Source organism: Manihot esculenta, chromosome 17, assembly GCF_001659605.2.
Source record: "Manihot esculenta cultivar AM560-2 chromosome 17, M.esculenta_v8, whole genome shotgun sequence".
In the NCBI taxonomy this organism is placed as follows: Eukaryota; Viridiplantae; Streptophyta; class Magnoliopsida; order Malpighiales; family Euphorbiaceae; genus Manihot; species Manihot esculenta.
The window spans coordinates 8,205,331-8,215,427 of NC_035177.2; positions in this window are offsets into that span (position 1 = coordinate 8,205,331).

The window sequence follows — 10,097 nt, forward strand, 5'->3', positions numbered from 1 at the left end:
TGTTTGCATTAGAATTCACAAATATGTTGCATTGCATTTATTATGTTGATGTGGATTGGTTATTGAATGATCATTTAGTCCTCGTATGATGATGATACGGCATGATACGGTATGGAAGTCCAGGTTGTACCCATTCTACGTCCCTGGCACGATGTAAGAGAAAGTCCACGTTGTGCCCATTCTACGTCCCTGGCACATTGGAATGTTATGATATGTTATGTTAAGAGAAAGATCGGTTGACCCATTCTACGTCCCGGCACTTTGGAATGTAGAGGACTATTGGTGACAATACCATCCGTGATATGATTTGTCTGTGATGTGTTGCATTCCATTATGGCATATGATTTAAATGTTTTTATTATTCTGCTCACTGGGCTCTAGTAGCTCACCCCTTTCCCTAATCCCCCAGGGTTGCAGGTACAGGCTAGACAGAGAAGTCAAGGTGAATGAAGTCTTGAGTTGTAATAGATAGAATGTGGACATGATTAGTTATGTTATGTAACAAGTATATTGAGGATTAGAGGTTGTGCTTGACCCTATGTGTATGGTGATCCCTTTTTATATACATGGTCTATGTTTTATGAGGTTTATGTTCCACCAAGCTTGTGTATGATGAGATGCCCCATTGGAGCTTTTGTTGAGAGCTCCAGTGTGGGGTTTATGTTTATGTTATGTATATGCTTATGTGCATGCACAGGTTGAGCTTGGTAAAAGAAAAGAAAAGTTCAAATTTTTATGTATTTTGTTGATCATGTATGGGATTACACAGGTTTACAGGATGTATGTCAGGCTTGCTACGGGTCCCGGTGGCCTTAAGCCGATCTGGATCCTAGCGCCGGTAGCGGTCCGATTTTCGGGTCGTTACAGGCACTTTCGGCGGCCGAAACTCCACTCTAGAGCTGAAAGTCCAAACTTTCGGGAGCGAACTTAGGCAGCCGGAACCACCTCGTTAGCATGTTCGGCGGCTGAACCTTCCTTCGGCGGCCGAAACTGGGTTCTCCAGTTAGGCAGAACCCTGCTCCAACACATGCACAACTTCCCCCAAACCAACTCAAACATGCATACAACACTTCATAACTCACATATACCCAAGTATATGCACAAAGGGGTCCAAAACTAACTTAAAACCCCAAGCAACAACATCACAACATCATATAAGCATGCTTTTACACATAACACACAAAAACCCTACTTACCCTAAACATACATACTACCCATAAAAACTTCATAAAACCTTCTTAAAACATTCAAGGAGCTAAAGATCTCCACTTACCTCTTGAAGATCTTGAGGATAAATGATCCTAACGTGGAGATATGAAGAACCAAGCTTCCAAAGCTCCAAGCTTCAAAACTTTGCTCTTGTGCTCAAAACCTTCAAAACAACATCAAAACTCTTAAAAACCTTGAAAGATTTGAAGAAGATCATGAAAGTCAACTTGGGAAGGGTTTGGACTCACCTCTGGCTGAAGGTGGAAGCAAAATATCATCCTTCCACCGACTTGGGGCCTTTTATAGGTGGCTGGCCAGACCACCTTCGGCGGCCAAACGTGAATCCGAAACCATGCAAGGTTCGGCGGCCGAACTTGCCATTTTCTCCCTTTGTGCTTTTCACCTGAAAACTCATTTTCCTTTATACTTAAAACATAAAAACAAGTTAAAATACTTTTGAAAACATATGTATTACCCTTCTAGAGGGTTCTGACACCTGAGATTCCACCGGACTACAGGAATTCCAATGCCGGCTCTAGCCGGGTATTACAACGGTAGCCACTCTGATGCTCAAGTCAGTAGACTAGAGAAAATGGTGAATGAAGAACTTGAGAGTATTTGTGTGGGAGAATAGCGTACGTTTGCCTATTTAATAATTCTTTTTTTTATATATATTGTAAAAAGATGGAGATAAATATAGCATTTTGTTATTATCCGGTGATGATGTGGCCGGCTCATTGGTAAGGGATCTTCACAGGCTAATTGGTCGAGAATCCCGTGATTGCAGGCGTAAAGGGGATCTGCTGGATTGTAACTGTTTAACAGTAACTTCCTTATGGAGACTCGCCCTGAAGTTGAGAGGACGAGTCTATTTGACCTGAGGCCGACTTGTCTTGTAGCCGACTTAAAGTGCCCGGGTCTTCTTTTCTACAGGTGGGACCACGTATAGGTTTATCAAATCCTTACCACATGGCCCTATCTTATGGTGAAAGCTCACTGCTTACTTTAGGCGAGTCTCATATAATATCAGAGGTTCCCTCGCTGGTCTTCGATTCTATATTTGAAGTTGGCAGATGTCTTCATAATTTGGGTCATATGGCTTTATTTGTCTGGGCTGACGCAAGATGTCCTTGTTTTCTTTTTACTTGCTCTGTCGACCAGTTAAGTCCAAGATCTATCTTGGCAAAAATTGATCCGAGTGATATAGTAATACCTTGACGAGTTTTCGGGCATTTTCTAGCCCTTGCGAGCTCCCTGCCCTTTTACAACCTTCGAGCTTCCCAGCATTTTCCAACCCTGACAAGCTTCCAGGCATTTTTCTAGTCTTTGTAAGCTCCTTGGCCTTTTCCAACCTTGTCGAGTTTTCGGACATTTTTCTAGCCCTTGTGAACTTCTTGGCCTTTTCTAGTCTTGACGAGCTTCCTGGCCTTTTACAACCTTGATGGGCTTATGTGTATTTTTATAGCCCTAACCAGTCCTGACGAGCTTTTGGTCATTTACCTCCCTGCAAAAAGATTTAGAATTCCGAAAGTGATTATAAGAGCATCGACACATGCCTGTGATTCTCTTTGTAAAATGGCACCAATGCTCTTGGCGCATGGTCTGGCTCATATTCGCCTTGTGGCCTAAGCATCAAATGCCTTTAGAAACTTCGTGTGAAGCGAGAATAACACCCGATAGGTCGCCTGGCGTTAAATCTCTTAGAAACTTCTTAGGATAACACACGGTTGGTCGGCTTGGCATATACTCCCATTACAGCCTGACATCAAATACTTTTAGAAACTTTTCGTGAAATAGGACTAACACCCAACTGGTCGGCTTAGCGTATATTCACCTTGTAACCAGAAATTAAGTGCCTTTAGAAACTTCTCATGAAGCGAGACTAACACCCGATAGGTTGGCCTACCGTATACTCGCCTTGCGGCCTGGCATTAAATGCCTTAGAAACTTCTTAGTGTAACACTCGGTTGGTTGGCCAAGCGTATACCCAACTTGTGACCTGGCATCAAGTGCCTTTAGAAACTTCTTATGAAGCAGGCTAATACCCGATAGGTCAACCTGGCATTACTCGCATTGCGTCCTGGTATTAAATACCTTAGAAACTTTTCATGAAACGGGACTAACACTTGGTTGGTCGACCTAGCGTGTACTTGCCTTACGGCCTAGCATCAAATGCCTTATTATATGGGACCCATGCCCAGATGGCCTTGTGGCTTTTTTATGAATGTATTTTCGTGCACGGATTATGGCCTGGTGACTGCCTTATGGCCTCGTATGAGATACCTTGTTATGCAAGACCCATGCCCAGCAAAGCTGCAGTCTTTTATGTTTTTGTTTCCACAAACCATTGCCAGATTATATTCGGGACCTATGCCCGGATGGCCTTTGTAATACCCGGCTAGATTTCCGGCATCGGAATCCCTACCTTCCGGCGGAATCTCCGTTGGAATCTGGAATTTTGAAGATGCCAGAGGCTTCTAGAGGAGTAAAATGTGTTTTCTAAAATGTTTTACTGATTTCATGGTTTTAAATGGAAAAAGAATTGAGTGTTGAAAAGAAAAGACCAAGGAGGCATTTGTCAGGTTCGGCCGCCGAAAGTGAAGTTCGGCCGCCAAACATGGAAAGGCTTCGGGAGCGCCTTTGGCCTCCGAAAGTCTTGTTTGAACGAGCCAAGGTTCGGCCGCCGAAAGTCAAGTTCGGCCGCCGAACATGCATGAGTTTAGGGGGCACGTTAGGCTGCCGAAGGTCTCTGACCAGGCCACCTATAAAGGGCCCTCAAATCAGAAATGGGCGAGTTTTCTCCCCATTCTCGAGCTCAGGTGAGTTCTTGTGCTCCTTTGGTCATTTTTATTCTTTTTCTACCCATCCCTCAAAGTTTTCATGAGATCTACCCTCGTTTTGAAGTTTTAAAGCTTAGATCGAAGTTTTGGGAGCTTGGAGCTTTTGGGGCTTGGATTCTCCACACCTCCGAGCTAGAGATCACGCAACCCTCGATCTTCAAGAGGTAAGTGTAGATCTTTGCTTTCCTAGTGTCTTTTGAAGTTTTATGAAGGTTTTAATGGTAGAGTATGGGTAGATATGCATGTTAGGATTTATGTGGGTTTTATGCCCAATGTATGTTTATATGATGCTATGTTGAATGTTTAGGCTAGGTTATGCATGTGGGAGAGTGTATGCATGAGTGGGAAAGAGCAAGTGAGATTATGGGTTGTTTTGATGGTTTTGGCCTATGTGGGTCATAAGCTATCTATGTATGTTTTGATGTTGTTTTTGGAGTTTAATCAAGCTATTAAGCTCCTTTGTGCATGGTTAAGGGTTTATGCATGTTTTGGTAAGGTTGGGTGCTTGTTTTGGGGTGTTTGGAAGGTTTGGGAGGCTATAATGCATGAGAAGCTGAGTTCTGCCCTTCTGGGAAGAACTCAGGTTTGGCCGTCGAAGGTGGTTTCGGCCGCCGAACCTGCCTTTGGATGCAGGGATTGGCCGCCTAACCTTGCCCCCGAAAGCTGAGTTTTGGCTTGAAAGCAGACTTTCGGCCGCCGAAGGAAGGATTCGGCCGCCGAAAGTGCCTGACTTTCGTCTCTGGAGTGGGACTTTCGGCCGCCGAAAGTGCCCTGTCCAGCCTTTTCAAGGTTGTTTTCTATGCATGTTTAAGTGATGTTTTAGAGGGTTTTGGGGGAGTTGTTTATGAGTTGTTTAGAGTGTGTTGGCACCTCATTCTAGTCCACCTGTGTAGGACCGGACCCGAGGGATCGAGGAGGCCATCAGTGTTAGCTGTTGCGGAGTCAGTTCAGCGTCTGCCAGAGGTGAGTAGAACTAAACTTAATCTTTATTTTATGAAATCAAATGCCTAAAGCATGCTCATGCATCATGTTTATATGTAATAGGTTGATTGCACTAGTTACACGAATATGAAGCATTGCATTATTTACTGTTGATGGAGATTGGACCAAGGACGACCCCACTAGCCCTAGAGATGTTGTGAGACCTGGCCGGGCCAGGCATACATATACAGTTGTTGTAAGACCTGGCCGGGCCAGGCATACGAAGGTTGTGAGACCCGGCCGGGCCGAGCATACTGAGAATGGAAGGGATGTTTTGGGGTTGGGTCCAATTCGTGATATGATTTGTTTGTGCTATGACGCATTTCATGAAAGCATGTAATTAATGAACTGTTTTCTTTGTTTCTACTCATTGGGCTTTTTAGCTCACCCCTCTCCCCTAACCCCAGTGTTGCAGGTTTGAGGTTGATCGGGAAGTCTCAAGAGTAAAGGTTTTGCTTATGTAATAGTATTAGCCTAGTACTTTTAGTGTGGACATGTATTATAAATTGATATAATGATTTGTAAGAGAATGTAATGTAAAGTTAAGTGGAGTTATGTTTTTGGTTTAGTACTGTGCTTGTCCCTGAGACTTGGTTAGTCCCTGTTTAATACATGATGTATGTTATGCTAGATGTTGAGTTGTGTTTGAACTAAACTTGTGGCATGTGTTGTGTACCACGCTATGGTAATGGATGAGGACCCTAGTGGAGGTCTTGTGTTTGTGGTTTGATGCATGCACAGGTTAGGTTCTAGTTCTTTGGATGTGACTCCGGCTTGATGTATGTTATGTTGACCCAGCTAGAGTTGTGATGAGGGCTCTAGTAGGGGATCCTTTTATGTTTTCAGTTATGTCGCATACAGGTCAGGTTCGGTTTGTACATCAGATGTTTGAGTTTTTATGTTAAAGTTTCGATCATGTATGGGATTTGACCAGGTGATAGGAGGTATGTTTGGCTTGCTACGGGTCCCGGCGGCCTTAAGCCGATCTGGATCCTTGCGCCGGTGGTGGTTCGGGCCGTTACAGAGGGGTATCGGTTCCGGGTCGTTACAGAGTGGTATCAGAGCTTTGGGCCTCGAGAGTACGGTGTGTTGCACATCGGAAAGAGGTTGGTTTAGAGGTCATAGAAGGGCAAGCACAATAGGAAGAATCATGTCCACTAGGATAGGATGTTGAGTCCTGTCTTGATTGATGATGTGAAATGCCATGATTTTATGCATGTGCATTAATGTTATGTATGTATGATATGTATGTGGGTTCATGTGTTTTCATATGAACCGTATGATGCTAATGATTGATTGTATGCTTGTGTGTTGTTCTTCAGAGAGGAGCCAGAATGCGAGGTGCTCGTCGATCTGTGGAATCGACTGGAGTTCCATCTGAGAGGGAAGGTATGGATACCTTTTCCCCTGCTCTGCCAAGAGCGCAGTCGTGGGGAGTCAGCAGATGGGGAACATCAAGGGACCCTGGAAGGTCTTTTGATGTAAGCAGAGAAGGAATGGCTCCAAGAAGGATGTTAGCTAGTGCGAGAGAAGTGGAGATGGATGTTCAGAGAAGATATGTCAGTATGGGAGGTTTTCAGGAGGATGCTCAAACTCAGGATTCCAGAATCTCAGGTTCAGGAGGGATTGATCCCTCCACTCTGAGTACAGCCTCCACGAAAAGCAAGAAGTGGGGCAGAACCCTGAGGGGGAAGAAGAAGAAGTTGTGGAGACGGTTGAAGTCTAGTCTGGGATTAGGTGGTGGTTCGAGCTCTGGCTCAGGCAGTTCAAGATGCTTGAGGTGCGGAAGGCCGCACAAGGGAGTCTGCCGTTATAGGACTAATCTATGTTACAGGTGCGGACAGGAGAGGCACATAGCACGTGAGTGTCCCACTGCGCCCAGGTTGGCTCCGTCCCAGCAAGCAGCTTCAGGTAGAACAGCTCAGCCAGTAGCTCCAGCCGTGTTTCAGGTTAGTGGTCGAGGCAGAGGAAGAGGGTCAGCCCCTCATTCCTCAGGTTTTCGTGAAGAAGGTCCGTCAGCTCCAGCTCGGATCTTCACCCAAGCTCAGCAAGAGGCAGACACATCGAACATGGTGGTGTCAGGTACGCTCACTTTTGAATGTTCTGATGTGTATGTTTTTGTGAACCCTAGTGTTTTTCTCTTTCTTTAGTTGCTCTAGGAGCCGTCGAGAGGTTGAGTTGATAGCTTTTGGGCTAGAGTGTTCTCTTTGGGTCAGTAGACTCACGTGTGATCCATCTGTGGCAGAGTCAGTCTGCCAGTTTAGTTCTGTGTCAGTCGAGGGTAGGTGCCTTCCACTCGATTTTGAGGTCCTAGACTTGATTGTCTGGACGTCAATCGAGGGATGGATTGGTTTCTGCTCGTGGTGCTATCTTGGTCTGTAGAGACAAGGTAGTCAAGTCAGAGGACAGGATGGGTCAGAGGTAGTCTGTTGAGGGAACACAGTAGGGATGCCTAGAGGTTTGATGTCAGCCTATCAGGTTCGTAGGGTACGTAGGAGGGGTTGTCAGAGGGTTCTAGCTCTTGTTTGAGAGTTTTGCAGTCAGGTCAGGGAACCAGCCTCAGTGCCAGTTGTTAGAGAGAGTTCTTAGATGTCTTCCCAGGCGAGTTGTCAGGTTTACCATCTGTCAGGGAGTTAGAGTTGGTATAGGAGTGGTGTCTGGACGCAGAACCATTTCTTTCCTTCCCTATAGGATGGCGCCTGCGTAGAGAGAGGTAGTAGTCAGAGTAGAGGCGAGACTTGGTAGACAAGGGTTTTATCCGACCTAGTACCTCACCCTGGATTGTTCCAGTGTGGTGGTGGGAAAAGAAGGATGAATCCTTGAGACCTTGTAACGACTGTAAGCAGTTGACCAAGGTCACTACCAAGGGCAGGTATTTCCCATGCAGGATGGATGATCTATTGGGACAGCTAGTAGGAGCTGTTTGTTCTCCAAGATAAACCTGAAATCCGGGTACTACCAGTGAGAGTTAGAGTTAGTTTTGGGTTAGAAGTGAGAAGAAGCCAGTCAGTGAAGATGGAGAGAAAGAGTAAGGATCAGAGAAGCGCAGCGGAAGCTAGTGGAGTTCAGGAGTAGGTTGGGTACTGCTAAGGTGTTTCTTTTGGTAAGGGTGATTTCCTATGGAGAAAATCCATTTGGATTTCCGTGTTCCTATGTTATGGAAGTTCGTGTCAGGTCCTAGTAGGGTTCTTAACGAACCAGAGGTGGAGATCTCAAGGGATCTCACCTGTGTTGAGTAGTTAGTGCGGATCATGGACACATAAGTCAAGAAGTTGAGGAACAAGGAAATCCTGATGGTGAAAAGTTTTGGAAATCACCACTGGTTGATAGTGAGTGTTTGGGAGACCCGGGAGTTTTACTCCAGCAGTGCCTGTGTCTCTCTTTCAGGAGAGAGATTTTTAGGTTTTGCTTGCTGGTTTGCTTGCTTGTTTATGTATGATTGATGTTATGTTTTATGCTATGCCTATTTGTTTGTGGAACATTCGGGGATGAATGTTCTTAAAGGGGGGAAGAATGTAATACCCTGCTAGATTTTCGGCATCGGAATCCCTACCTTCCGGCAGAATCTCCGTTGGAATCTGGAATTTTGAAGATGCCAGAGGCTTCTAGAGGGGTAAAATGTGTTTTCTAAAATGTTTTACTGATTTCATGGTTTTAAATGGAAAAAGAATTGAGTTTTGAAAAGAAAAGACCAAGGAGGCATTTGCCAGGTTCGACCGCCGAAAGTGAAGTTCGGCCGCCGAACATGGAAAGGCTTCGGGAGCGCCTTTGGCCTCCGAAAGTCTTGTTTGAACGAGCCAAGGTTCGGCCGCCGAAAGTCAAGTTCGGCCGCCGAACATGCATGAGTTTAGGGGGCACGTTAGGCTGCCGAAGGTCTCTGACCAGCCACCTATAAAGGGCCCTCAGATCAGAAATGGGCGAGTTTTCTCCCCATTCTCGAGCTCAGGTGAGTTCTTGTGCTCCTTTGGTCGTTTTTATGCTTTTTCTACCCATCCCTCAAAGTTTTCATGAGATCTACCCTCGTTTTGAAGTTTTAAAGCTTAGATCAAAGTTTTGGGAGCTTGGAGCTTTTGGGGCTTGGATTCTCCACACCTCCGAGTTAGAGATCACGCAACCCTCGATCTTCAAGAGGTAAGTGTAGATCTTTGCTTTCCTAGTGTCTTTTGAAGTTTTATGAAGGTTTTAATGGTAGAGTATGGGTAGATATGCATGTTAGGATTTATGTGGGTTTTATGCCCAATGTATGTTTATATGATGCTATGTTGAATGTTTAGGCTAGGTTATGCATGTGGGAGAGTGTATGCATGAGTGGGAAAGAGCAAGTGAGATTATGGGTTGTTTTGATGGTTTTGGCCTATGTGGGTCATAAGCTATCTATGTATGTTTTGATGTTGTTTTTGAAGTTTAATCAAGCTATTAAGCTCATTTGTGCATGGTTAAGGGTTTATGCATGTTTTGGTAAGGTTGGGTGCTTGTTTTGGGGTGTTTGGAAGGTTTGGGAGGCTTGAATGCATGAGAAGCTGAGTTCTGCCCTTCTGGGAAGAACTCAGGTTCGGCCGCCGAACCTGCCTTTGGATGCAGGGATTGGCCGCCTAACCTTGCCCCCGAAAGCTGAGTTTTGGCTTGAAAGCAGACTTTCGGCCGCCGAAGAAAGGATTCGGCCGCCGAAAGTGCCTGACTTTCGTCTCTAGAGTAGGACTTTCGGCCGCCGAAGGTGCCGCCGAAAGTGCCCGAGTTTCGTCTCTGGAGGGAGGGTTCGGCCGCCGAAGGTGCCACCGAAAGTGCCCTGTCCAGCCTTTTCAAGGTTGTTTTCTATGCATGTTTAAGTGATGTTTTAGAGGGTTTTTGGGGAGTTGTTTATGAGTTGTTTAGAGTGTGTTGGCACCTCATTCGAGTCCACCTGTGTAGGACCGGACCCGAGGGATCGAGGAGGCCATCAGTGTTAGCTGTTGCGGAGTCAGTTTAGCGTCTGCCAGAGGTGAGTAGAACTAAACTTAATCTTTATTTTATGAAATCAAATGCCTAAAGCATGGTCATGCATCATGTTTATATGTAATAGGCTGATTG